The sequence below is a fragment of the Lontra canadensis genome, unplaced genomic scaffold (genome assembly GCF_010015895.1).
Source record: "Lontra canadensis isolate GAN:19392208 unplaced genomic scaffold, GSC_riverotter_1.0 scaffold105, whole genome shotgun sequence".
Classification (NCBI taxonomy): Eukaryota; Metazoa; Chordata; class Mammalia; order Carnivora; family Mustelidae; genus Lontra; species Lontra canadensis.
In genome coordinates this window covers 1,297,277-1,322,944 of record NW_022631099.1, presented here as the reverse complement: position 1 = coordinate 1,322,944, position 25,668 = coordinate 1,297,277, and the positions used below count along the sequence as shown (strand labels likewise).

At 55.4% G+C, this 25,668-nt stretch overlaps 1 protein-coding gene across 1 annotated transcript in view; it reads right to left on the bottom strand.

Moving 5' to 3' along the window:
* The window catches only part of CDH22 (cadherin 22), a 119,001-nt gene extending 106,948 nt beyond the window's left edge, over window positions 1-12,053 (bottom strand). Inside the window, exon 1 of the mRNA XM_032838589.1 lies at window positions 11,755-12,053. The gene's annotated coding sequence lies outside the window, so the exon portion shown is untranslated. The remainder of the gene's footprint in view (window positions 1-11,754) is intronic.
* Window positions 12,054-25,668: the final 13,615 nt, after the last annotated feature.

Below are 25,668 nucleotides of genomic sequence, written 5' to 3'. Positions count from 1 at the left end.
CCTGTACAAACATTCGTGCATTTACTCTTCACCATGACCCTGGGAAGCAGGTACTGTGATGATCATCCCCAGTTTTCAGATGGGGAAACTGAGGAGGTTAAGTCACCGTGCAAGGGCACGCAGCTAGAGAGGAGCAGCGAGGGGACCCAGACCCAGACAGTCTGGCTTGGGAATTGAGGCTCGAATTTCCAAGTCTGTCTCAGGAATTCTGGCTCTTGGCTACTGTCCTAATTCCTCCTGACAGAAGATGGCCTGACCCAAGTCTTGCCTGATGGCCAGAAGATTCAACATTCAATTGTGATTGCTTTGTCATATATCGGGGACCCCCAAGTGCTTGTCTGAAGCTCATATACCCTCTTTTTGCATCTTCTCAGTAGGGGAATGGAAGGCAGTCGAGGACAGAGCAGGAGGTGGGGGACGTTGAAAAGGGAACATTCATAGCTAAGTGCTGGCACTTGCAGCCCAAAGATCCGAGTGGGCTGTCAGGAGGTCAAGGGCACCTTCATCAGGTTGGTACCTACCGTGAGCAGTGCACCCGTTACCTCATTCATTCCCAGTGACAATCCAGCAAGGGAGGGCTCGCTCTCCCCATTTTACAGATGAGGAAACCGAGGCTCAGAACATCAAAGACACTTGCTCGAAGGACTGGGGCCCAGATCTGTCTGCCTCTGTCTGCCTCTAGTACCAGACATGGTTCCTGTCCTCGAGGGACTCTCAGGGAGACAGGACAGCCGACAAGGGCTCATGAAGGGCTGGAAGGGGACATTCAGACCGAATGGAAGGCAGAGCCCAGCCCAGGTATCAAAGGCCCGCAGGTGGGATTGGACCTGGGAGCAAAGGCTTCGCTGGAGCAGGTGTGCGTCGGGGCTCGGCGGGTGGCCATGTCAGACGATGGGATGGGGCCTCTAGTGCCAAGCAGATGGTTTGGAGCGGATGGGTGAGGCCACAGGGAGCCATTGCTGGCTTAGGAGTCTCTTTGCCTCCCTCCCGAGGCGGCCTCCCTCTCGCACAGCGGAGCGATTTCCCAGAGCATTTTCTCTAATTTGTAATTGTTTTCCTAACCCAGAAGCAGCAAGACTCTCCAGATTCCCCCAGCCCACAAGCTGAGCTGAGCGCCGGAGCTGCTGGTCTTTGCCACCCCCAGTCCAGCCCACTTGGGGACCTAAGAGCCCCCCCCCTCCCCAAAGCCCCCCCAGGGCACAGAGCAGGCTGTGGGGAAGGTCTGGTGCTGACTGGGTTGACTAGAGCCACAGGGGTGCCTTCAGAGCAGGAGCCCCTCCCTGCCCTCTGACAGGGCCTGAAGGAGAGGAGGTCTGTGCGGGAGCGGGGGGCACACCAGGGCTCTGCAAATGGGGAGGAAGACTCCCTGAGGAAAAGGGGAGAAGATGAGTGTTCAGAAAGTGACATAATTCTGTTAGGAACAAGGGCTGGCAGCTGAGTCAAGGAGCGAGGCGCTCAGAGAGGGGACATGGGTCTCCAGGAGGGGCTGCCGGCTCCACAAGGGGTTGCGGGGAGGGGCTCCCTGCCCTGGGAAGAGAGTCTCCACAAGGAGATGGGGCTCAGAGAAAATGTGGGGACTCCGGAGGAAGAAATCTGGCTGGGGGCTCAGTTGGGGGGTTCCTGGGATTTCTGAGGAGAGTGGGGGGGTCTTCAGAAGACGGACACTCAGAAGAAGGAACATGGGTTCAGTGGGGGGACCAAGGGCTAAATCAAAGGCACAGAAGCTCCAGGAGGGTCAGGTCTGTGTAAGAGAACCCGGCCGGAAAGAGAAATGTTAGCGTGGGAAGGGCTGGGTTGGGCTGGGTGCTGGGTGAGGAGAGTGGGGGGGCCCTTCTTGGAAGGGTTGTTTTGAGAATTAAGTACAACTATCCCCTCCCAACCCATCAGATAGCTGCCCTGTTTGGTCCTGGCTCATCCCCGCCCCAGTTTGTCTCCTTGGCCCACACAGGCCCTTTCCTCTAAAGACCCCTCACCTTGGTCCTCGGCTTCCCACACCCACCAGGCTCAGCTCCGAGTCCTTCTCCACTAGTCCATGAATGCCCCAGGGGGTATCTGTTCCCTCTGACTCGCCCACGCAGGTTCCGTGTCCTGGGCTGCAGCCCAGGGGCATTAGCGGGAGTACTTCGGACACCAGCAAGGATGGATCAAGTCGTTCTCCCTCCAAGCTAACTTCATTCCCTCCAGCTGCAAGTGCAGCCCATGTCCCCTGTTCTATCCTAGGAATAGAATACAGCTGATCAGCAGGCCCCCTTTTATCAGGGCACCTGTTATAGCTTCAGGCATGTTAACTCTCTTCTCAGATTTCTCTCCTTTAGGTAAATGAATCCCGGTCCCTCCACTGGGCTTTTCTGATCACTGTATTTATTATTAGGCATCTCCAGATGCTTGTGGTTGGGCTTTACCAGAGCCCAGCCTACCGGAGGCTCGCAAGAAGTGTATCTTGGATGGATGAATGAGTGGCTGGATTGATGGATGAATAACAAAGAGATGAAAAGACAGGTGTTAGTGGTGGTGGTGGGTGACATGTAGATAGATGGAGGGTGGAGGTGGGTGACCTGTGGGCAGATGGATGTTTAAACGGAGGTGGGTGGGCAGGCGGATGATGGATGGATGGATGGATGGATGGATGGATGGATGGATGGATGGACGGACGGGTGAGTGGATAGATGGATGGATGGATGCACAGACAGGTGGGTGGGTGGATGGATGGATGGATGGATGGATAAACAGGTAGGTGGGTGGGTGGATGGAAGGATGGATGGATGGACAGGTGGGTGGGTGGAAGGATGGATGGATGGATGGCTGGAAGGATGGTTTAGACAGGATGTTGGATCAATGAATGATCTCAGCTGGCATCTCAACTTTTCCCCATATCTCCCAAATATAGACTCCCTAACTTGATTAATGGCACCCCAGTTCTCTCAGACACCCAGGCCTGAGACCTGTCATATTTCACTTCTTCCTCATTTCCCAGAATCAAGCAGCTCTGAGACCTGTGGATCTAATTTCCTGGGTGTCTTTTCCCTTTGGCCCCAGTTCTCCATGAACTCATTTAAGGCCCCCAGCTGGTCTCCTGGACGACTTCAGCTGCCCATGCCCTGTGCTTCCTTTCTCCTTCCTTCAACCTGACCTTGAAACAATGCCATTGGCATGACCTTCCTGTAGCTCAACTCCAGTCAACAACCTTTAATGTCTCCTAACTGCCAGGAGCTCCACACTTCCAAATTCAGCTGAATCGTCCCCTTGGGGGCCTCTCTTATTCCACTCCCTTATGTACTCTATACTAGGTAGCCTGGCTGTGGCCCAGACATTCACCACACTTCCCCTTTCTTTGCTCATGCTGTCCCTACCACTTGGAAAGCCCTCCCTGTCACCTCCACCAGTGGCAATGCCATCCTAGACTTCAACATATAACTCAAGCACTGCCTCCCCCATGAAACCTTCCTGAATCCCTTCAACTGGATACAATGAAGCAAGCCACTTCATCAAGACACATTTATTGAGCACCTACTATGTGCTCAATTGGCTTAAGGGCCCTAATGATGGGAAGGGGAGGATGCAGGATGAGGAAGACACAATCTTTCACAGCCTGCTTCTGAGCGGCAGGTACACACAAACACATACAGAAGTCAAGGGGAAAATAAAGGCAAAATAGTGTAATATTCACAGTTAATGAGTACAGAGCACTCACTTTGGGCTAGGCACTGTTCTAAGGGCTTTCCTCCTAGTAACTCATTCAGTCATCTTAATGAACCTATGAGGTAGGTACAGATGAGGAAACTGAGGCCCAAGGCTGGGCAATTCTTCTAAGATCAGCCAGCTAGTAAGCGACAGAGCAGGGACAGAAGCGAGCAGTCCCACTACTGGTCTGTGCTCCCAACAGGGCACCACGGCAGGTGGCTGGACAGAGACATTCATGACAGGGTGCGCTCTGACTTCCCAGCCCTCCTCCCCACTGTGATCTCCACCCCTGCTGCCCTAGCCCTCAGCCCTGCCAGCTCAGCCGAGGGGTTTATGTGAAAAAAATGAAAATGAAAGAAAAGGAAACTTGCCCTGGGCCTCAGTTCCCCATCTACCTAATGGGGTTGGGCACATCTGCCCCTAAAGGTCTTTTCATCTCTAAAATGTATCATCTGAAGTCCTGGGAGCCTTTTGGCCTCGGGACCTGGCTGCTTGTTCCAGGAACTCCCTGTTGTCACTGGATCTGCCCCTGCAATCCCAGGGACGGTCACCCCAGTCATCTGAATCTGTCCGGCTCGTCAGTGCCCATCATCCTGTCTGCCCACTGACCTGCATCCTATCTGCCTCGGCTCCCCATCCATCAGCCTGCCTGGGACCATTCACCTTGTGTTCTCTGCCTGCCTGGTGTCTGTCACTCTGCCCATCACACACACACACACACACACACACAGACACAGACACAGACACGAATCCACCTGCCCACAGAGAGGTAGGGTGGGCCCTCTCCTTTCTTGGTCCCAGAGAAGTCCAGTCTTAACATCAGAACCTACTTCCCAGGAGCCAAAGCCATTCTCTGCCATCCGGCACATCTCCCTTCTCTGGGGGACCCCCAGCTCCCTCCTTGCCGGGCCCAATGGCTTCCTACTCAAGGAGTCTGGTCAGAGCCACATGCCTTCTGCCAAAATTATCCAAGGGGTCCCCAAGGAAATCACCGGACAAGACCGTGAAGATGTGTGTACAAGGATGTTCATCGCAGACCTGTTTGTAATCACAAAATGTTGGAAACAACCCAAATGTCCACCGGTGGGGGCTGGTTAAATGAATTATGGGCCAGCCACACAATGGAGAACCACGCAGCTCTTAAAAAATGATGATGTAGATGTATATTTATCGAAATGGCAAGACATTCACAATATATTATCGAGTGAAAAAAAGCAGGTTACAAAGGCATATGTATAAAGCAAGATGCCATTTTTATTTTTTAAAAATCTATATATGTCAAGAAGGATATGCACTGAAATGTTAGCCAAGTGGTGGTGGGATTATGGCTAATTAAAAATACTTTCTTATATAAAAAGACACACACACACACACACACACACACACACACAGAAGTTGACACATGCATATGGCGTCACTCTGTAGCTGACAGCCACCAGCCCAGCATGGCACTAAGTCAGCCTTTGTCTGTACTTCTGCTCTTCCCTCCAATCCTAGGAGGTAGGTTTATTAAAGCCATTTTACAGACGAAGAAACAGAGGCTCGTTCAGCTCGTACACGGCAGAGTCAGGATTTTGAAACTTGGCTTTCTCTGACCCCAGAGCCCATGACCTTAATCAGGAGGTTGTCATGTTCTCTCATTTTGTTTCTCTCTAACTTGCCTGTTTTAAGAAAAATTACATATATTTACTTGGGTGAAGAAATGACAGAAGTTAGTAAGACACGGAGGAAAAAAGGAGACACGGCAGCGTGCCCTCAACCTCTGGCAGGCTTTCTGCTGGCCTGTCCTTCCCTCCTCCACAGGTGCCTGAGTCTTGGGCCCATACAGCCTGCAGGGGAGGGAATGGGCAGCCCTGGAGAGGACTGGGGCTTATGTATTGCAGACAGCAATTCTCCCCAAGCCCACGTTTAATTCAGCGAGGGTAGGGAGTGCTCGCCTTGTGCCTTATGTCGTCCTAGACACTGGGTTGACCCAGATGGAAAAGCCTGGTGCCCACCTCTAGGATCTTTTCATCAACGGCCGTATTTCTCAACCTCAGCTCTATCAGCAATTTGGGCTACATGATTCTTGGTTGAGGGGGGCTGTCCTGTGCCCTGTGGGATGTTTAGCAACATCCCTGGCTTCCACCCACTAGATGCCAGTAGTAGCATCCTATCCAGCTGTGACACACAGAAATGTCTCCAGACATTACCAAATGTCCCCTAAGAGGCAAAACTGCCCCTGGTCAAGAACCATGGATCTCGGGGATAATAATACCAAGGAGGCAGTAAAAGGAAATCTAAATGAATTGCTACAGGACTCAGTATAGGTAGGAGGCATTTTGGCCTGGATAGGCCAGAGAAGTCTTCCTGGGGTGCACCTGTCCTTGAAACGTGAGGGTCCCTCAAGGTTCTTTTCATTCTACAGACTATCCTGAATGATCTCGTGCGTTCTGTGGGTTTGAAGATCTACTTCCGGCCTCGAGCTCCCAGGATGGGTCCAGCCCTTCCTGTACAACTGCCCGTCGGTCATCCCCACCCAATGTCCCACGAGCATGGCCTCTGACTCTCTCGAAAGCCCCTCCTCCCAAGCCCCTCCTCCCATGACCCACATAGCCTCCCGAGTCACAAACAGGGGCTCCCCTGCTCTCCCACATCCAGGAAGTCTCTCGGCCCTGTCCATTCGGCTCTGCCAGCCCTTGTAGGTCTTCCTCTGCTCCCCCCGCCTGGCCACCAGCAGAGCCGGACCCCATCTTCCCCACAAACCGTTCTCCAACCAACAGCAGGGCAAGGTTTCTAAAGGCAAACCCCACCATGCTGAAAACCCTTCAGTGCCCCCCACTGCTCCCCAACCAAGTCCAGTCTCCCCGTGTGGTTTCCAAGACCCACGGGGACCTGCCTGCTGTCCACCTTGCTGGCCTTACCTCCTGTAACCCACACTGCATCCCAAATTCTGTATGGTCCTCTTTAGGCAACTGAACTTGCCGTTCCTCCAATATTCCTCCTCCCCTCTGGGCCCTGGTACCCCTTACCTCTTGGCCCGGAGCCTGCTTTCCCTGCCCTCATCCTCTCTCCCAACCTTCATCCCCCAGATCGCTGCTAACCAACCAAGGGGTGCTTAAACACCCCTTCCTCCAGGAAGCATCGGCAGCCCAACCCTTCCCCTGGGGCCACAGTGGGCTCTTGAGAACTGTTTGTCAGTCTCCTTTCTGGAACTACTGTGTTCCTCTTAGCTGGGATCCTGTCTACTCACTCACCATTTGTGTTGCTAGCATTTACTACAATGCTTAACACAGAGTGAACTCCTAGCATGTATGTGTAAATATCTATTTTTAACTGGATAATGAATGGATGGACGGTAGACAGACAGACGGGTAGGTAGATGCAAGGAATAGGTCCTACTTGAGTTGGATTTTTAATGGTTTGAAAGATCTTCAAGGGAAGGGCGTTCAGGTAGAAGGGCAGGTGTGGCTGAACACGGGAGTGTCGGATTGGAGGCACAGTGGGAGATAAAGGAGGATGCAGACGGATTACAAGGACCTTGAATGTCACGGTGCAGAGTCTGGACTTAATTCAGTAGGCGATGGGGAGCCATGGAAGGGTTTTAATCAAACAAGTGACACGATCCCACCTGCGTTAGAGAAAGATAGCTCTGGCTGCAGTAGGGATTGCGGATGGAGGCTGGGAGACCAGGGAGGAGGCTGCCACTAGGCAAAGTCAGCGAGGTCTGAGTCAGAGCAGGGAGCGTGGGACGGATGGAAGTGGGGGAAAGGGAGAGACCAGGGTGCAGTGAATCTGTGGGAATCGGGCCCACGTCTGGATGCCCCAACTGTACGCAGGGATTGGGCTGTCCCTTGAAGGATCCTGAGGTCAGAGACGGATCCTGGTGATTTCAACAGAATTCCACCTTCCAGCAGGCGTGCGGGCAGCCAAAGTCAAGCGCAAAACCAGAGGAACACCATGTTTGGGCACTGGGGGAGCCAAGGGACACAAACGGAGGGATGATAATGACAACAATGCTTCCTTTATGGAGTATCCCGCATGCCAGGCACAACGCTGGGCACCAGACACACCGTGCACATTTAATCTTCACACAACCCAAAGAGGCAGGCATGTTTTTTGTTTTTTGTTTTTTGTTTTTCCTCCATTTCACAGAGAAGGAAACAGGCTCCGAGAGGCAAAGTAATTTGCCCAAAGTCACACAGCCAGAAAAATCACAAATCCAGGCTGGCCTGACGCCCACGGCCGTGTTCTCAGTCAGTTATTTATATACACAATAGAGGGAGCTGGTAGCCAATGGATGAGGGAAGGTTTGTGGGTCTGATGAGGAAGCAAGAAGTTCCCAGCCCAATCCCAGAGTGACAGCAGAAAGGGGCCTGCTGATGGGGCGTGAAGGAACAGTGGTGGGGGGGGCAGGGGGAGACAGAGTGGGGGAAGGATTTCACCCTGGTTGCTACACTGCCTGTGCTCAGACCCAGATTCAAATATTCAGAAAGGTGTGCTCCACCGTGAAAGAATTGTGAGCAGTGAGTGTGAGACAAGGAGTGAGCTGTGCTTAATCTCCAGTTGGGCCACCTTAGTGGGAATTAAAGAAAGGTTATCTTCCCCTGGGGGCATTAGCCTTACAGGCCTATGGCCCGTTAGTATATGAAGACTTTCTTGTAAGTGAGGGAAAGATGTTCACTTCTCCAGGAGTACACAGTCTGCCTTTATGGCACCTGATTTGTTGAGTGGAGCTTATGATGGATTTCAGCATCTATTCTCCTACACAGAGTGCCCTTGGAGAATCGACAACCTGTGCAACTATACGTGACAGCTATGTCTCCAACCACTCTGTCCTGTATCCATTTCCCAGCAGCCACTCTGCACCATCCTGGACCAGAAAATATTTCCTCTGACATATAGGGCTTGGACCATTCTACAGACAAGTCTCTTTTTAATCCTTGCCTCCTCCATGGGGAAAAGAAAATGTCTGATTATACCCACTGCCCTGATGAAAAAAGTTGAGGTTGGAGACTGTCCTGATGGTGGGAAAAAAAAAAAAAAAACCATACAAGGCCTTTTTCAGAGAGGCCTATATCAAAACACAAAGTTCCAGGAAGCAGAGGCCTCTATTCACGAGCTCCATCTTAAGGGCGCTCGGATGTGCCCGGGAAGGTGGAGCGTACACCCACCCTCACTGGGAGCAGGAGGCTTCTCTGCCCCCCCACCCCCACCCCGGGGTCTGGCTTGGGTCTTCTATCAGTCTGACCCGAGTAGAATCGTGGTCTTGTCCCTGACCCCTAGCGCCCTCTTTGGGTCAACTCCGGGGCAGGACGGGGAAGTCCCCAGCCCAAGCCACCTCCTTAGGATCTCCTCTTCCCTCCTAAGCCCCTGACTCTGTCCTCAGCCCCAACCCCCTCCCAGGCCAAGAGAGCCGGCTGCTGCCCGAGTTATATAAACAGGAATCATTCTCTCTCTCTCTCTCTCTTAATACCTGAGGCTGCATTTCCGGATGGAGCTTCCTGATAGATGAGAAAGGAGGGGAAAAGAAAGAACAGAGACAGGACAGGAAATTCAATTGGCTGACTCCTATCATCCATGTGCTAAATAAACGGGCTGTTCCAAACTTTGCTAACTGGGAAGAGACAGGCCCTCCCGGGGTCCCTGCCCAGCCCTGTTGGCAAAGGCCTCTGGAAAGCCAGAGCGATGGCCAGCAGATTGGAAGTCCTACCTCTAGGCACGATCATTCCAGACCACCAGAAACACTGGCAATCACACACTTTATGGAAGGGCTGAGACTTGCTTGGGGCTGCACACCTTTAGGGGCCCAGCTATGTCCTCAGTGTCTTTTCCTTAGGCTTCTGCACCAAAAGCACTCGGACAGCTTCCCCCGGACAGCTTCCCCTGGGTACTGGCTTAGGAGCTCGGTGGGTTGAAACGTAAACACCTCTTGAATTTAAGCAAAGTATCTTCTTGTTCTGCTTGCCATTCAAAGGCAAGAACGAGCTCCACTTCCCCCTCCCCCCAGACCGGCCCTACATATAAGGAGAGCTGGTGAGGCCTGGAAGTCAGGGCTCCTGGGCCCCCGTTCTGGCTCTGGATGGAGCTTACTTTGTGACCCAGGCCTCGGTTTTCCATACTTTAAGATGGGAAGGAGGGAAGCCCAGGTGGTCGCAGTGCGGGTCACAGGGGAGGGAAGGGGTTTCTTGTCTGCAAGAGTCGGCTGAGGGAGCCCTGCAGGAGAGGCAGCTGGCCCTTGGCAGAGAGAGACCTGGTTGGCTTTGCAAAGTACCTTCCCCAGAGACGTTGGCAGAGGTGGTCCCAGAAGGGCACACAGACTCCCTCATGAAGCAGTGTTTAAATGTTGACATGGCCTGACTTGCCAGAAGGAATGGAAGAGGAGCGTCCCAGACCCTGGGAAGGGAAAGGAGTCAGGGTGGAGTGGAGAAGTGGCTGGCGCGGGCAGGGGGCTGGGGAGCAGGTGACCGCAACAGAGAAACTGGGGCAGGCCGGATGGAAGATGAGCGGGAGAGATATGGTCATAGGTGCGCAAACACCAAAGGATGTCCTTATAGGTGTAGAGGCCAAATTCCAAGAAGGGCTGGTGGATAGGGGTAAAAGTTGGAGGGGGGCACTGATGGACAAGTGTAGGGGGTACCAATGAGGAAAAGAGGGGCACGGTGGTTTGCAAGGAACCTCTGGGTTCCAAGGCCATGGTGATGCTGGTACTGGGCAGGGACTCAGACTAGAGGGGGAAGAGGGTAAGATCCAGAACCCGGTTAGAGGCCCACGGAGGGCGAGCAGCAGGCAAAGCCCTCAAATGGGCCTTGGCCTGTGCTGTGTACCTTGGCCAGCCTCAGGGACCCAGAGAGAGCTGGAATAGGACCCAGAGAAACCGGAGTCGGTATGCGCAACCTCCGGCCCGGCCTGAAGGGCTGGAAGGGCCGACTGTGAAGGAAGAACCAAGAACCTTCCCAGAAGCACGAGAGTCCGAAGCCTCGGGGCGGCTTCAAACTGCGGTGTCTCTGCCCGCCACCAGGGGATGCCCTGCAGCACGGGGAGACCTCGGGGGACTCCGGATGAGCTCCTCCCGCCGCAGCCGGGCCTGGAGGTCTCCAGCCGAGCCCTAGCTGGGGTAGGGACCTGACAGTGCCAGAGAAGACGAAGAGGGGAGGTCAAGTCTCGAGGCGCTAGGGAGACAGGTTCCGGCCGTGCCCACCGCCGGGCCCCGGGCACCAAGAGTGCCCACAAAATCTACAACTACCCCTTCAGTGTCCCGGCCCCAGAGGGTCAGTCCCAAGTGGCCGTCCCCCTGGACGTGAGGCCGTCGGGCCCGATCCTTCGCCCACGCAGGGGCAGTGATCCCGGAGCCCGGTCCTAGGGAAGACGGCAGCGCGGCCCCTCGCTCACCGCGGGTCCGCCGGCCGGTCCGACGGCCGGAGGGCGGCCGGGTCGCGCTGATGGAGCCGGCGGGGGTCCCCGTGAACCAGCCGCCCGCTCCCCACGAGGTGGCCGCAGCCGTGCGTGTCACCGCGCCTCAAGTCTGCCTCTGGATGCCCCCGGACGCGGCACGACCTCGCACACACACACCGCGCGCTCACGCTCTCGCCGTGCGGTATTTCCCGGCCCCGGACCCCGCCTCTGGGAGGGGCCCGGCAGCCGAGCCCCGGCGGCAGGGGGTGGGGGCGCGGGGAACGCCTGGGTCCCGGCCCCCGGGTAGGAACCGCGCGCCCCCTCCCCAGCCCCTCTCCGCGCGCGGGCTCGGCCCCCGGCACTGACACCCAGCGGCCCGCGGGGGGTCCCGGCGGCTCCCGGCGCGCGGCGGGCGGGGTTGGGGGGGCGGGGGGCCGCGGGCTCCGGGCCGAGAGGCGGCTCGGCTCCGCGCCGGGGAAAGTTTGGACGTGGGAAACTCCCTCCCGCCCGCCCCGCCGAGAGGAGGGGGCGCGCGGGGGCCGGGCGCGGGCACCCGGGCTCCCCCTGCGGCGGGAGGCTCACCCCCAGCGCCGCCCGCCGAGCCGCTCCCGCCGGCCAGGGGGTTCCCTCCCGGCCGGCCGGGCAGCCTCCCCTCGGCGGCGATCCGGCCGCCCCTCCCGCGGCGCCCCGCGTCCTTACCTCGGGGAGCGGCCCGGGGCTGCCCCCAGTCCTGCCGCCTCGGGACGCTGCGTGCGGCGAGCGAGTCCGGAGCCCGGAGGCCGCCCGGAGGAGCCGGAGGGAGAGCGGGCACGAGAGGGGGAGCCGCGGCGGCGTGTGCGCGCGTGTGTGTGTGTGTGTGAGCGAGAGAGCGAGAGAGCGAGGGAGTGAGCGAGCGGGAGCGAGGGAGTGTGCGTGTCTGACTAGGGGGGAAGTGTGCAAGGGACGGATCCCTTCCTTCCTCCCGCAGCCTCTGGTGGAGACTCGGAGAATGCAGCGCCTGCCGGGCAGGAGCGCCGCGCCGCGCCGCAGGCGGCCGTGGGGCCCGGACCCCGCAGACCCTGGTGCCCCGGCACCCCCGCACCCCCCGCCCGGGTCGCGCCCCTCCCCCGCCGGGAGGGGCTGGTCTCGCCAGCGCCCGGGGCGGCCCAGACCCAGGAAACCCCTGGGTGTGGGGGGGGCGGCGCCCCTCCTTCCTTCGGCGCCAGATCCGCGCGAAGGGAGCGCCCCCAGGAGGGGGACCGTCTCCCTCCCCGCCTGGCAGCTCCCCAGAGGTCCCGCTTCCAGACCAGACCCTTCCCCCTCACCCGACTTTCCTGCGTCTAGGGTTCCCCATTTCCCTCCCACTCCTATGGGAGACGGGCTGCAGAGGAGAGGGGGCGCAGGGGAGGGAGGGAGGGCATGCTTCTCCAGGGGCCGCCCTGGCTGGCCGCCCGGAAAGGCCCCTGCACACAGCCACCAGTTTCAGATGCAATCACTGTGCTTTGAAGTGGACAGAGGCGGCGGGGGGGGGGTGTCTAGTCCCCAGGGAGGTGCTAGGTCAGCTGTCCCAGGAAGAGAACTGAGGCTTTTCCTCTTGGCGGGGTTGGAGAGGGGATGGACATCCCTGCAACTGAGGAAGTAAGCCGGCGAGGCAGCCCTATCCTAAGGTTTAGCGCTCCCTTGACCCCCAGAGCCTCCCAATAACCACCCCCGCCCTCCCCACTTCCCTGAAACACCAAACAGGCCCGGTTTCCCATTCTCTTGAAACTCAAGCCACCGCTGCCAGAGGTCTTTCCCATCCTGCCTGGCTTCATTCTCCCTGCTACAGTGGCTTCCTCTTCAGCCTAAGTGGGGAGACCCCCCCCATCAGTTCACAGCATGAGGTTGTTCGGTAGCAGGTAGGCTAGGACCAGCAGCTTCCATAGATCCACCCCTTGTCTTGGGTTGGGGGATGCCTGAGAGCCGTCAGATAGGCAGGTGCAGGGTAACAGGGGACACCACCACCATCTTCCTCTGTCCTGCCCTGCTGTCACCCACTACACACAGACCAATGTCTGATCAGGCGCTGAAGTTCAGGGCAAGAGAGAGCAGGACCTGCCAGGGCCTCAGTGGGTACCCCCAGGCCCAGCCTCTAGCTCACTCCTGTGGCACACTCATCCTCCTCCCTTCTCTAATTTCCATCTCCAGCCCCTTGCCTCCTCCCTGCTGACTGGACTCTTCTCTCCCCCTGGCACCCCTTCCTCTAAACTCCATCACACTTTTGTTTATTTTGAGATTTATCCTCCATCCTGCCAGCCCGTTCCCTCCCTCTCTCCCTCTCTCCAATTAGGTTTAGATTAGGTTTATTCCCTGTCGTTGATCTCTCCCAGCCCTGCTTTGTTTGGCCCTCCTTTGAGCCCCCCCTTCTCTCCTCCCCTCTTCTATTCTTAGCCTCCACTCTTTGGTGCTTTCTGAGACCGGGAGGCCAGCCCTCCCAGAGGCTTCTCCTCACTTTCTGTTCTCTCTCCTCTTGGACTCACTTTCTTTGGCCCTTTGGTCCAGCTGCCCTCCCTCCCTCCCTGCCCCCCCTTCCTGACCCCACCTGGCGTGGGCTGTTCCCACAGGGATCAGACCTACTTAATCATCCACAGGTAGTTCTGGCCTGGGACACTTGCTTTCACATCTGCATACATACAGTAGGTGCTCAATAAATGTTTATTGGATGAACTACTCTCACATCTTTCCTCTGATCTCTCTCTTCTCCTCGATTCTCCCTGGGACTCTATCAGATTCCCCGCTGCTTTTCCTCTCTCAGCAACTCCTCTTCTCAGACTCCCACCATTCCCTCCAGTTTCTCCTTCCTCCACATGTCCCCGAGTGGCCACTCCATGCCAGGCACTGTGCTAGGCTCCAGGCACACACTGAGGTCCCTGTCAGCGACTACTGAGCCCCGGCTGTGGGCCTTGATTTTGCTTTTAAGTTCTCACAACCGGTTCTAATACGAGCCCCCTTTTTACAAAGGAGGAAACTGAGGCACAGGGTGTTGAGACCTTAAGGTCACACAGACATTAAGACACACAGCCGGCAAGCAGCGAGGTCAAGTTGGTGTTCTCTGGGCTGCACCTGGGCTGGGAGAAGGTGAGTGGGGATTTCAGCTGCCATGTGACAGGGGCAGCAATTGGCAGGGGTGACAGAAGCAGCCCTGGGCAGAGAACAGTGGTGGCCCACGAAGGCTGCACGAAGTGGGGCAGGTCACCTCCTCAGTGTTGTCGCGCAGATCAGAGGAGAGGATAGGAGCAGTAGTTGACATCTAGAGAGCACACGCCCTGTGTTGGCCAGGCCAAGTGCTTCACATTGATGACTTCAGTTGATTCTCATCGCAACCAACTTGTAACTGTATAGTTGGGGAAACCAAGGCACAGGGAAACTACACAAGTCGCCTAGGGTCGCACAAGTACTTTGTGGCAGAGCTGGGGTTTAGAAGGAGGCAGGCTGGGACCCCAGACCGGGGCCTGCCGGGAGCTAGCTCTGTTAACATGGGGGGGTCAGAAAAATGCTTTGTTATGAGGGCTGTCCTGCACGAGGGAGGAAGTCCGGTGGCATCTCTGGCCCCTACTCACTAGACCCCAGTAATGTGCCTCCCTCCTTGTGACAACCAAAAAGGTGTCCAGGCATTTGTCACTTGTCCCCTGGGGGCAAAATCACCCCCAGCTGAGAGTCACTGCTGTAATCTGACTGGTTTAAGTGCAAGGCCTGCCCCAGGGCACCTGGAGGGTTGGAAGGGGTGTAGGGGTGAGGGGGGAAGAGCAGGGACCAGAGGGGAGGGGCACAGGCTACTGCAAGCTCCAGAGTCTGCGGCCTCCCTCCCTCTAATCTCCTGGGCTGCACTAGCTCACCAGCCTCACGTCTCTGTCCTCAGCTCAGCCCACATCTCTGTCTCCTTGTTTAATCTCTTTCTGTCTGTCTGTTGTCTTCTTACCACTGGCCACTCTCTCCCCTTCCCAACAACCTCCACCGGGTCTCTGCCTCCTTCTCTCCATCAGCCTTCATTTCTGGGTCTTTCTGACTTGTTATCTCTGTCTCCTCTTTTTTGTCTCTATCTGTTCCTCTACTCTTCTCTCTGGCTGTCTTTCCCCTCTCCCTCTCTCTCCCCGTAAACTAGACTCTCTGTGAGTCTTTCTCTATCCCTTTCCTTTGTCTGGTCACCTCTGCCCCCCAGCCTCCTTCTGCCCTCTGTCTGGTCTACTGGGGCTCTCTCTGTCCCTATTCTCCCTCTCCTTCCCCTCCTGCTCTCTCCTACCCTCCCTTCTCCCTTTCAACCTTCTTCTCACCACCCTCCCTCCCTTCCCTCTTCCCTCCCTCCCTTCCTGACCTTCCTCCTTTCTTCCTTTCTTCCTCCCTCCTTCCTTCCCTCCCTCTTTCCTTCCCTTTCCTGCTCTATCCTTCTTCTCTGCTCCCTCTCTTCTCCCCTCCTCTTTCTCCCTCCTCCTCCTCCCCTTTGTCTGTGGGAGCTGGAAGTTAAAAGCTTTTCCGAACTTGCTCTCCAGTCGCTGTTCCCTGCGCCTTTCATCTCGCCAGCACATTTGTAAAACTGCGCAGACTGAAGGGCCGTGACATGAACAACCAAAGAAATGTCAGCGCGGGGACTGGGGCCGCCTGCCCGCCGGGGACGGTGGGGGGGGGGGGCGGTCAGGACGCACCCCAGTTCCTCCCGGGAAGGGACAGGGACCAAGATGGGGTTGGAGGCCCCCCCCCACCCCGTGGCGCTCGAGGAGCTCCCCGCATTCGGAGCCACTGCCCAGCCGGCTCCCCCAACCCCCACCGCATTGCGCAAGGGCAGGGGTGGGTGGGGGCACCCAACTCACGGAAGGGGGTGGGTGGGGGCGGGGCCCCTCACCTCCGCGGCAGCCACACGCTGCCCAGCCCCCGCCACCTGCGTAGACAACTCCTCGAGGTCACAGCGCAGCCAGGTTGTCTAGGTTCAAATCCTGTCCCCCACCCCTCACCAGCGGTGTCATCCTGGGCAAGTGACTTCACCTCTCCACGTCGCCTGTGTCGAGGAGCTGGGTGAAGCCTGCGAGAGCTGATCCATGTAAGACACTCAGAAGAAGTGTTTGCTCTAATGAAGAACAGCAAGTCGCAAAGTGGAATTATCAGCCCCATACTCCAGCTCCCTAAACCCCAGGTTTGGGCCGGGTAAGTGACCAACCAGAGGACTCAGAACAGGTAGGGGCCAGACCAGGGATTAGGGCCTGGGGTCCCTCTCCCCTCTCCCCTCTTCTCCTTTCTCCTCAAGGGAGTGGGCGCCAGGTTGGAACAGAGCTCCTGGGGCTCAGGACTGAATCTGTTTTGTTCACTGCTGTATCCGGTGGGTACTGAACAGAGTAGGTGCTCAGTAAATACTTGTTGAATGAATGAGGGCGGGAAGGAGAGAGGGAGGGAGGGACATGACTGGAAAGGTGCCAAAACCAGACCACAGAAAGGCTGCTCTGTTTGTAGGGACGGGCTGTGGGCTGAGGTGTAAGAAGGAGCCCAGAACCTAAGGAACTTCTGGGCCAGGAAATCTTCGCCCCCAGGACCCAAGCTGCAGCACAGGCCCCTGGAGCCCAGTTCCCAGGAGGAGTTATCCGGCTGCCCCTACCTCCCTGACAGCGCCCTCAACTCCCTGACCTGCTCTTGGCACCTTAGCCTGGGACTAAGCCCCCACTTTCTGCTTCCCCCATGACACTCTGTCCCCCTTCTCTCTCTCTCTTTCTCTCTCTCTCTCTGGACCCAGATCCAAAGCCTGGGCAGCCCGCTAGGAAAGGCATGCCTCCCCTTCTTCTCCCTTCCCCAGGAAGCTGCAGCCCTGCAGCCTTGCGCCGCAGGTGGTTGTGAGGAGAGGGAAATAGGGCTCCCCTGAGCTTTCCTGAGAGGCCCTGAAGATGCACTGAGGGTAGAACAGGGCCTGAGCACCCGGACCATCCCTCCTGAACCCCCTTCCCTGGGGTGGGAGGGTGAGACAACCCCACTACACACAACCCCTCCCACCTCCCCCACCCCTGCCCCGCCAGACTCTTCAAACACTGCCTCTCCCTGAATTATTCACCTGCCTCTCCCCAGGGCAGCTACAGAGCGCCCAGCCCAGGTGCTGAGGAGGAAAAAAAGCAGGAAGGCCTATTAAATTTAAACACCGCTGAGGATTGTCAGATGTGAGGTTCTATTCCTGGCCTGGAGGAGAGCAGCCAGCAGGAGGGGAAGGGGGATCAGCAGGGGGCTGTGGGGTGACTGGTGATGCACCAGTAGGGAAAGGCCCAGAAGCTGGAGAACCTGAGCCGTTTCTCACCCGCAGGCCCTCATCCATGAGGAAATGGATCTTGGCATAGCATCTAAATCACCTGTTTCTGAGGAGACAAGGGGACCCATCTAAAGAGAGCTTCTCTGCAGTAGCCTGAAAGCCCCGCCCTCCCCCCATGACTGCTTTGGCATGAGGAGCAGGGCCTTGCCTCTCCAGCTTCATCTCTAGCTCCCTCCTTTTTGCACCTTACATCCTGATAATGTCAGGTGCTTTTATTTTCTTATTAGATTTCAGAGCTCTTATAATGCCGTTCCTGTCCCTTGGATATCTCTTTCTCTGTTTTGCTGGAAAACTCCTATTTATCCTTCAAAACCCAGTGTAAGCATCACCCCACCAGATGGCGTAGGCTCTCCCACCTCTGCACTCCACTGGACCTGGAGCTGCTTTCTTCTTCCTGCCCCCTGTGGATGGTGGAGTCCTGGGCTATCAGGCCTGATGGGGCTGTCATGGATCATGACCCTGTGAGAAGCAGGGAGAGGGAACTGGTTACCCATGAAGTCTGAGATCTCTTCCCAGTCCTGGCTCTGGCCCCAACTCCCTCTCTGTTTTTGGGCAAGTCCTTGGCTCTCTATTGGCCTTGGTTTCCTATTCTGTAAAATAAAGGAGGAGTGGCAGGGGATAATTTCACAATGGCTGAGGGCCCTTCCCATGATTAGAATCCAGAATTCTCTGCGGCGTGCATACCATTTCAAGCCATTTCTTGCTCTTCCCCCGCTATGGATGCTGCCTGGCCAGCTTCCTTATGGACATCTGAAACCCTGATGGGCTGGAGCTGGCTTATGCTGGCTCATCAAAGCCAATTGTTAGGTTTTTCAGGAATTTTGCAACAGTTTTGCAAGTCCTTGAAATTGGCCATGTCCAGAGTATTTACACCATGAAAATTGGCAAACACTACAAATCTGGACTTCCCCACCGTCTTCCTCCAGAGCCAGCTTACCTCTGCCCAAAAGCTGTCCTGCCGCCTCCAGGTTTTGACCCCTTCCATTCCCCTTATTGGAGAGCCCCCCACCGCCCCCCGGCACCTGCCATCCCTGGCTATTGGTCATTTCCCTCGCAGGGTCCAGGTTCCAACTCCCATGTCCTGTGCTCAGAGGGAGTCTTCTCCCTGTCATCTCCCTGCCCCCGGAATGCTCTTTTTTTCCTTTTTTTTTAAAAAAAAAACCACTTTTTATTAAAAGTCTTTTTTAAAAGTCTCTACACCCAATGTAGGGCTAGAACTCACCACCCCGAGATCAAGAGTCACACACTCTTCTGGCTGAGTCAGCCAGGCGCCCCTCTGAATGCCCAGTTTTAATGACAATGCAGTTTGGGGAAGAAGAGCCCACACTTTGGGGCAGGCAGGTGTGAGTGGGAACCCAGGCCCTGCCCCATGCACACATCGTTGTCTTCTTGTCTAAGGGGTTTCTGCTCGGGCTCCTCCTTGTCAAGGACTTCCTTGACCACCCAAATAAAATGGCATCCCCCCACCCCGCCATCACTCTAGCTTTTCATCTTGGTTTATCTTCTTAGCTCTTGTCCCTTCCCTCAAGGCTGTAAGGTTGGGGAGGGCAGGGAGCTTATCTGACCTAGTCGCTGGGCATCCTCACCTCCCAGAGCCACACCAGCACACAGCAGGAACTCAATCATTGCATTCAATAAATGATTGAGTGACTTAGGACGAGTCATGGTGCTTCTGTGAGTTTCTCCGACATCCCTTGCTTCCCAGGAGAATCACTGTGAGTCATATGTTTCTGGCCTGAGCTGCCTTAGAGAAGAACCTAGTCCCCCACTCCATCACTAACCCAGGGGGTCACCTTGGGCAGGTCCCCCCCAACCACCCTACCTTGGTTTCGCCTGTTTCTCAGGGGTCCAGCAAGACCGCAAGCTGATACGCTGCTCTGAGCTATCATGTCCAGCTTTGGGCTCCATCTGCCCCCTCCCATCCCACTCCCACCTCATTTATTCCAGAAATATTTACTGAGCACTTACTCTGAGCCCGTGCACCCCACAGAGTCTCTAACAGTGAAAGGGGGGTGTACCCTCGTCCTCATGGACTTCCCTTTGTGTTGGGAAGACAACCAACAAGTCAGATTAGTAAAATACATAGTATGTCAGACGGTGATGGTGCTAGGGAGAGTTTCAAGCAGGAGAGGGTCACAGGGAGTGTTGAAGAGGGGGTTCCCCTTTTAGGAAGGGGCGGTTTAGGAAAAGATCTCGCTGCTAGGTGAGGTGTATGAATAAAGACACAAAGGAGGCAGCTGGTCAGCGAAAGAATCTTCTGGGCTCTTTCTTCAGGAGCAGGGGAAGGTCTGGAAGAACCAGGGAACCCCGGGGGGGGTCTAGAGCCCTGTGGGGGGAGGGTGGCAAGGAGGGGAGACAGAAGGGAATGACGGAATGACGGCTGCTTCTCTACCTCCCTCCCTCCCTCATGGAAAGGACAGTCCCAAAGTTTGTGACATGGGAGTCTGAAGAGGAGGATGGGGGCTCTTCTCCCTCCCTACCTGCCTGCCCGGGGCCTCTCCCCAGCAAGCAGGGAGCCCAGCAGTTTCTGCCTCCATCATTTATCTCCTGGTGCCTGGAGTTTCCTGGAGCCGGGCACTTCCTCCCCGTTCAGCCGGCTCCCCTGAGTGGCAGAGACAGGTGTGAGGAATTAGCTGTGGGGACTAATGCCGTGACAGGAACCGGCACAAAAGAAGAGGACAGAGTGTAATGTTTATTACGTTTGAAGCAAAGCAAACACGCGGCCTATTTATGTATCTATAGAGAATTAATTGGCGAGCGGCAGCAAGAAGCAGATTATAAATTAGAATCATTTTCGCCAACTGAAACCCATTCATCTTGCTTCAGAATGGGCCTGTCACCTTCTCCTGACTAATTCTTTTTAAATTCCTTGCTTTTCTCACCGGTCCCCTGCAGCTCTCACCTTGAGACCTGAGCCCCACGAGGTCATTTCCACCTCAGGGACAGGCCGTGTTCAAGCTCTGGGCTTTGTGGGCACCCCCTTCTGCCCCACCCTGGGACCTGTCCAGGGGGTCTGAGCCCCTGGTGCCCTGGCCCTCTGCTGTTCTCCCTTCTCTCCTGTGGTCTGGAGCTCCTGGAATCACCTCTCCTGCTCTGGCTGGTCCCCAAGAATCTGGCTGGAGGGGAGCCCCTGCAGAAGCCAGGGCCTGGCAGGTGGGAGGGGGTGGCCTGAGGCGGCCATCCTGGGGGCCCTGGAGCACGGGCCCTGCTGCTTGCTTTTGATTCTGGGCTCAGCCTCGACAGGAATCAAAGGAAACCAGGCTGCTGGGTCCCTGGTGGGCCTGGCTCCGGCTTCTCTCACCTGGAGCCCGTGAAGATGAAAGACCAGGGCAGGTGCTAGCGGCTTCCAGGCCCGAGAGCTGAGCCATGCCTGCCCTGGGCTGTGGCCCAATTAACCCTTCCCTTCCTCCACCTTTGAGCTGGAGACCTCGGCGGTCAGGTCGATGTCCAGGCCTTTAGGGGGAAGACAAAAGAGCCAGCGTGAGAGTTCCCTGGCTTGGGACAAGGTAGTTAAACCTCAGGAGTCCAGTGATTAAAGCTATGAGCCTGCTGTGAGCCAGACCTGGGTCTGAATGCGGAAGCCCCTCCTGACTGGAGGTGGCGAGTCAGGGCTCCTCTCCAAGCCTCAGTCTCCTTGACAGGGAAGTGGGCATGACAATGAGCCTGGAACCTTCGGGGAGCTTCAGCTGACCTTGTGCAAATATTGCGATCCTCCCCCCCTGCTCAGCAAGGAGGAGCTGAGCAGGATGGCCCCAGCGCTCTTTCCTGCTCTGACTCCAGTCCCACCGAGGGACACCTCTGCTCCCTGTGGTCCAAAAACCAAAGGTCAAATCCTCTGCCCCGCCCCCCCAGGACCTGCTTCTGGATCAGTGGTGATTGTTCTGGTAGATCCACACAGGCTGAGCTGGGTATTAAATATGTCACATAGCTGCCCTGCCTGTGCCCCCACAGACATCGTGAAGATGAAATAAGAGGGTAACATACAGTGCCTGGCATCCAGTAGGTGCCCAATGAATGTCGCTTGACCCTGTTATTAATCTGGACTGGGGCTTGAAACCTGGAATGTCCCTCTTCCTTCCTTGTTCCTCTCTACCTTTTAAAAAACAAACTATGGAGAACTTCTAGCCTCCGCCGGGGGCCCCCCACCCCTTCCAGGTGCTAACCTTCGAGAATCATTGTGTGCCCAGCCCTGGCCACGGCCGGCTGGAGCACAGACCCTCCTTGGGCTGAGGAAAGTTGGCTTTCAGGAACGTTGGGTTTCAGGAGCAGCACGGAGCTCCTTGAGGGCAGAATCCCAGGTATCCTAACCCCCTGTGTCCCCCTCGCTCCCAAATTGACTGAAGCCGGGGTGTCTACCAAGGACTCACCGTTGAGCGGGAGGGACCAACTTGGGCGCAGTAACTGGCAGGCCCCAGTCCCATGTGTGATGCGCAAGCCTTCAGAAGGGCCCTTGATCTTCTTGTCAAGGGCTTAAAGACAAGTTCGAGATGTGAAAAGTGGAAAAAAAAAAAAGATTAGTTCCAAAATACAAAAAGAAAACCGCAAAATTGAAATTAACGAGTGTTTAATTAAATGTCTACAAAACCCGGCATTGTGCCAACCGGCCCCCTGCTGCGCAGCTCACCTCTCCTGTACTCATGCATCAAAGATGAGCGAGGTGGAGTTTGGTGCCTTTTTCTGCACGTGGCATGGCGTGGTGTGGAGTAGAGAGAGACCCCTCAGGGCAAGAGGGCACTGCAGCCTGTCTCCATCGTCAGGGGCTCTTGGGTCCCAGCTCTGGCCCACCCCCACTCCATGTGACCTTGGACAAGTCACTCTCGCTCTCTGGGCCTCAGCTTTTTCATCTGTCAAATGGGCAGAACCACTCCTAGCTCTCAGGGTGGCTGTGAGGATTCTGTAAACATATTTTCGGGGCAGCATGGCAAGCCCTGAACTTGTGGGAATGCAGTAAGAGGATAAGAGGAGGGGGCTTGCCAGAGACTGGCTGGAGAGGACTTGAACTTCAACCTTTGGGCCCATCTCTGGCTCTTTCCCTACACAGGGTTATGGATAAGAATGATATTCAGGGGCGCCTGGCTGTCTGTAAAGCATATGGCTCTTGACCTTGGGGTTGTAAGTTCAAGCCCCTTATTGGGTGTAGAGATTACTTAAAAATAAAATCTTCAAAAAAAGAATGATACAGGGTGCCTGGGTGGCTCAGGGGGTTAAGCCTCTGCCTTCAGCTCAGGTCATGATCTCAGGGTCCTGGGATGGAGCCCCGCATCAGGCTCTCTGCTCGGCAGGGAGTCTCCTTCCTCCTCTCTCTCTGCCTGCCTCTCTGCCTACTTGTGATCTCTCTCTGGCAAATAAATAAATAAATAATCTTTTAAAAAAGAATGATACTCAAAATATGTACCAGTTGGGGTGGACATCAGGAACTGGAGCAGGTGTAACCCATGACTTGCTGGGTCCTAGGAAAAGCCAGAAGCCCCAGGAGGACCTGGGGGTTAAGGATGTGGGCTGATACTTTGGGAGACTCAGAAGATAGGGAAGGAGCTCTTTATCCACCAGAGTGGAAAGGTGTCAACATTTTAACACCCGGAATAGCCCTATTTGTGTGTGCCGGCTCTCTATGGCCTGTCATCTCCTAAGATGGGTTGGGACATCCTGGTGAGTGACCTGAGTGATGTGGGATTCAGAAATCATTATTTATACACTGACCTTAGGACCCAGGGATTCAGTATAAATCCAGGGAAATCCTTGGTATGTCCACAGGGGTCAAGTCTGGGGGCTAATCATCCCAAAGTTGTCTGTGGTTGGGGGAACTGGAGGCAGCCCTTGTCCCCTCCCTGGGAGAGTGGGCAGGAAGACGTGGGGACGCACCATGAGGTCTGGACAGCTGTTGGTACTACAGATGCAGACACAGCACTGGACATGGATGGGTCTTTAAAATATGAAATGAAAAGAGTAAGAAACGGATAGGACCCTTCAGCGTAATAGCATTTCCATGAACTCAAAGTGCATTCAGATGGTGATTACATGAGTCTATATGTATGTGCTGAAATTTATAGACCTGAACACCAAAAAAAGGTCAATGTTACTATATGATCAATAAAATAAGATAAAATAAAATAAAGACAAGAGATTCTCTCAGACCACTCACAATCTAGAAAGGGAGACACACTTTAAAAAAAGCGTTGATGAAAAACTGTCCTCGTTTGCAAAAGCACAGGCACACAAGAGGATCTCTTGTTACCTTGGCCCTCCAGGAGCTCTCAGGAGCTCCCAGGCTAATGCAGCAGGCAGACTGAAAAACAAAATAAAACAAAAGCCTAAAACAAACAAAACAGCTCACTCCAGGATCATCAGAGCTGTGCAAATTGACAAAGTACTCTGGGACCACAGAGGAGGAAACAATGTCTTCTGCCTGCAGGAACCCCAGAAAGCGGACCCTGAGAAAGATGACACACAGGTAGCTTGACTCTTCAAGGCTGTGTTAGAGGAGTTTACGGCATCCTAGGATCTCCCCATCAGAGGAGTGGGCATTGCTTTACCCAAGGGAGTGAAGCTGGGATGGGGGGATTTGAGGTGTAGTTGACCAGTGGGCCTCTGAGGCTTGGGCTCTTCTGGCCTGATCAGCTCTGGGGGGCTGGACCCCCTAGAGCTCAAGCTGGGGTTGAATCAGCAGGTCATGTCTCTACCTCAAGGGGCCTGGGCAGTGCCCGTGTGCCTAGGAGAAAGCCAGCCGGCCTCCTACCTGCTGGGAGGCCCCTGGTTCCCACCTCTTGGACTCCACCCTCAGCCTTTTCCTGACCTACCACCAATCTCCCATGTCTGTGTTCAACCCTTAGTGGTAGAGGGAAGGAGCTTCCTAGGGCAGGTCCTCTGTGCTGCTCTGCTTCTGTGGTTCCCCATGGCTCCAGCATAACCTCCAGCCCCTCCCGTCTCCCAGCTTGGTCTCTCCCATGCCCCCACCTACTGCTTACCCTCAAACATCATTAGACCACTTGAGTCCTGACCTTTCTTACCTCTGTGCTTTGCTCAAGATGCCCTATCTTTTTAGAATTCCTTTCTATCTCCTGCTTTCCCCACCCCACCCCACCCCAAACTAACTCCTATGCAGTCCTCAAGGTCCCCTCAGACCCCACCTCCTTCTGGAAGCCTGTGCTGATCACCCAAAGCATGACATGCTTTCTCTGTCCTTGCATGGCCCACAAACATACCTGATTCTAGAATGGCTTGCACTGAATGAAAACTGCCTTTTCACTTTTCTGCTAAAGATTTTGTGTTTGGGGCGCCTGGATGGCTCAGTGGGTTAAAGCCTCTGCCTTCTGCTCAGGTCATGATCTTAGGGTCCTGGGATCGAACCCCACAACGGGCTCTCTGCTCAGCAGGGAGCCTGCTTCCCCCTTTCTGCCTGCCTGTCTGCCTGCTTGCGATCTCTGTCAAATAAATAAATAAAATCTTAAAAAAAAAAAAAAAAGATTTTGTGTTTAAAATAGGTGGGTTTTGGACCCAGGCTCCCTGAATTTATAGCCTGGTTCTGCCCTATGGTGACTGTGGACATACTACTGGATCTTTCTCTGCCCCAGATTCCTCATCTGTAAAATGGGGATAAGAAGAGTCCTTACAAAAAAAAAAAAAATTAAAAACTTTAAAAACCAGCCTTCCACTGAGAAAGTACGTACCTCCCTGCGTTGTTGTGGGGAATTGATCACCATGCTTGAACTGTTGGCATCATGCCACAGCGCCTGGCATAGGAAATGCCCAACAGGTGTCAGCCACCATTCATCTCACACCAAGTGCGGATTTCTGGAGATCAGGGCAGAGTTTGATGTGCCTTTGGGTGCCCAGCACCTCTCTAGGTCCTGCTTGTTGAGGGGCCATCTGCTGCTGGGGTTCAAAGTGTTTCCACGTAGGTACCTGTCATTGGCCGCTTCTGGTGCCCTGGGTCTCAGAACTGACTCCTAGGTTGGAGTTGGTCCATGCTTTTGACTTGGGACCCTGAAGGGACCACACTGGTGGTTGAGGGGCCCTTGCTGGCTGGATCTCTTTCCCTGCCTCCTGGCTTGGTCCCAGTCCCCACCTCTCTCCCCTCAAGCTGTCACCTCTGAATGATGTAGAAGATGAGGCCGAGGACAGGGAGCTCCACGGTAGGAGCTGTCCCCAGCCAGACCACCCTCCATCCAGTCCACTGACCCTTCTTGGTTCCATACCTCACTCCCAGCTCTGCCCGGTTCCCCAGGATAGCTACAGCTTTTCCTGAGGCTGCCCCAAGTAGGCTTTCCTGCCTGGGTGGTCCTCAGCCTTGGTAACAAAGAAGTTTTTCTTGGCAGAGT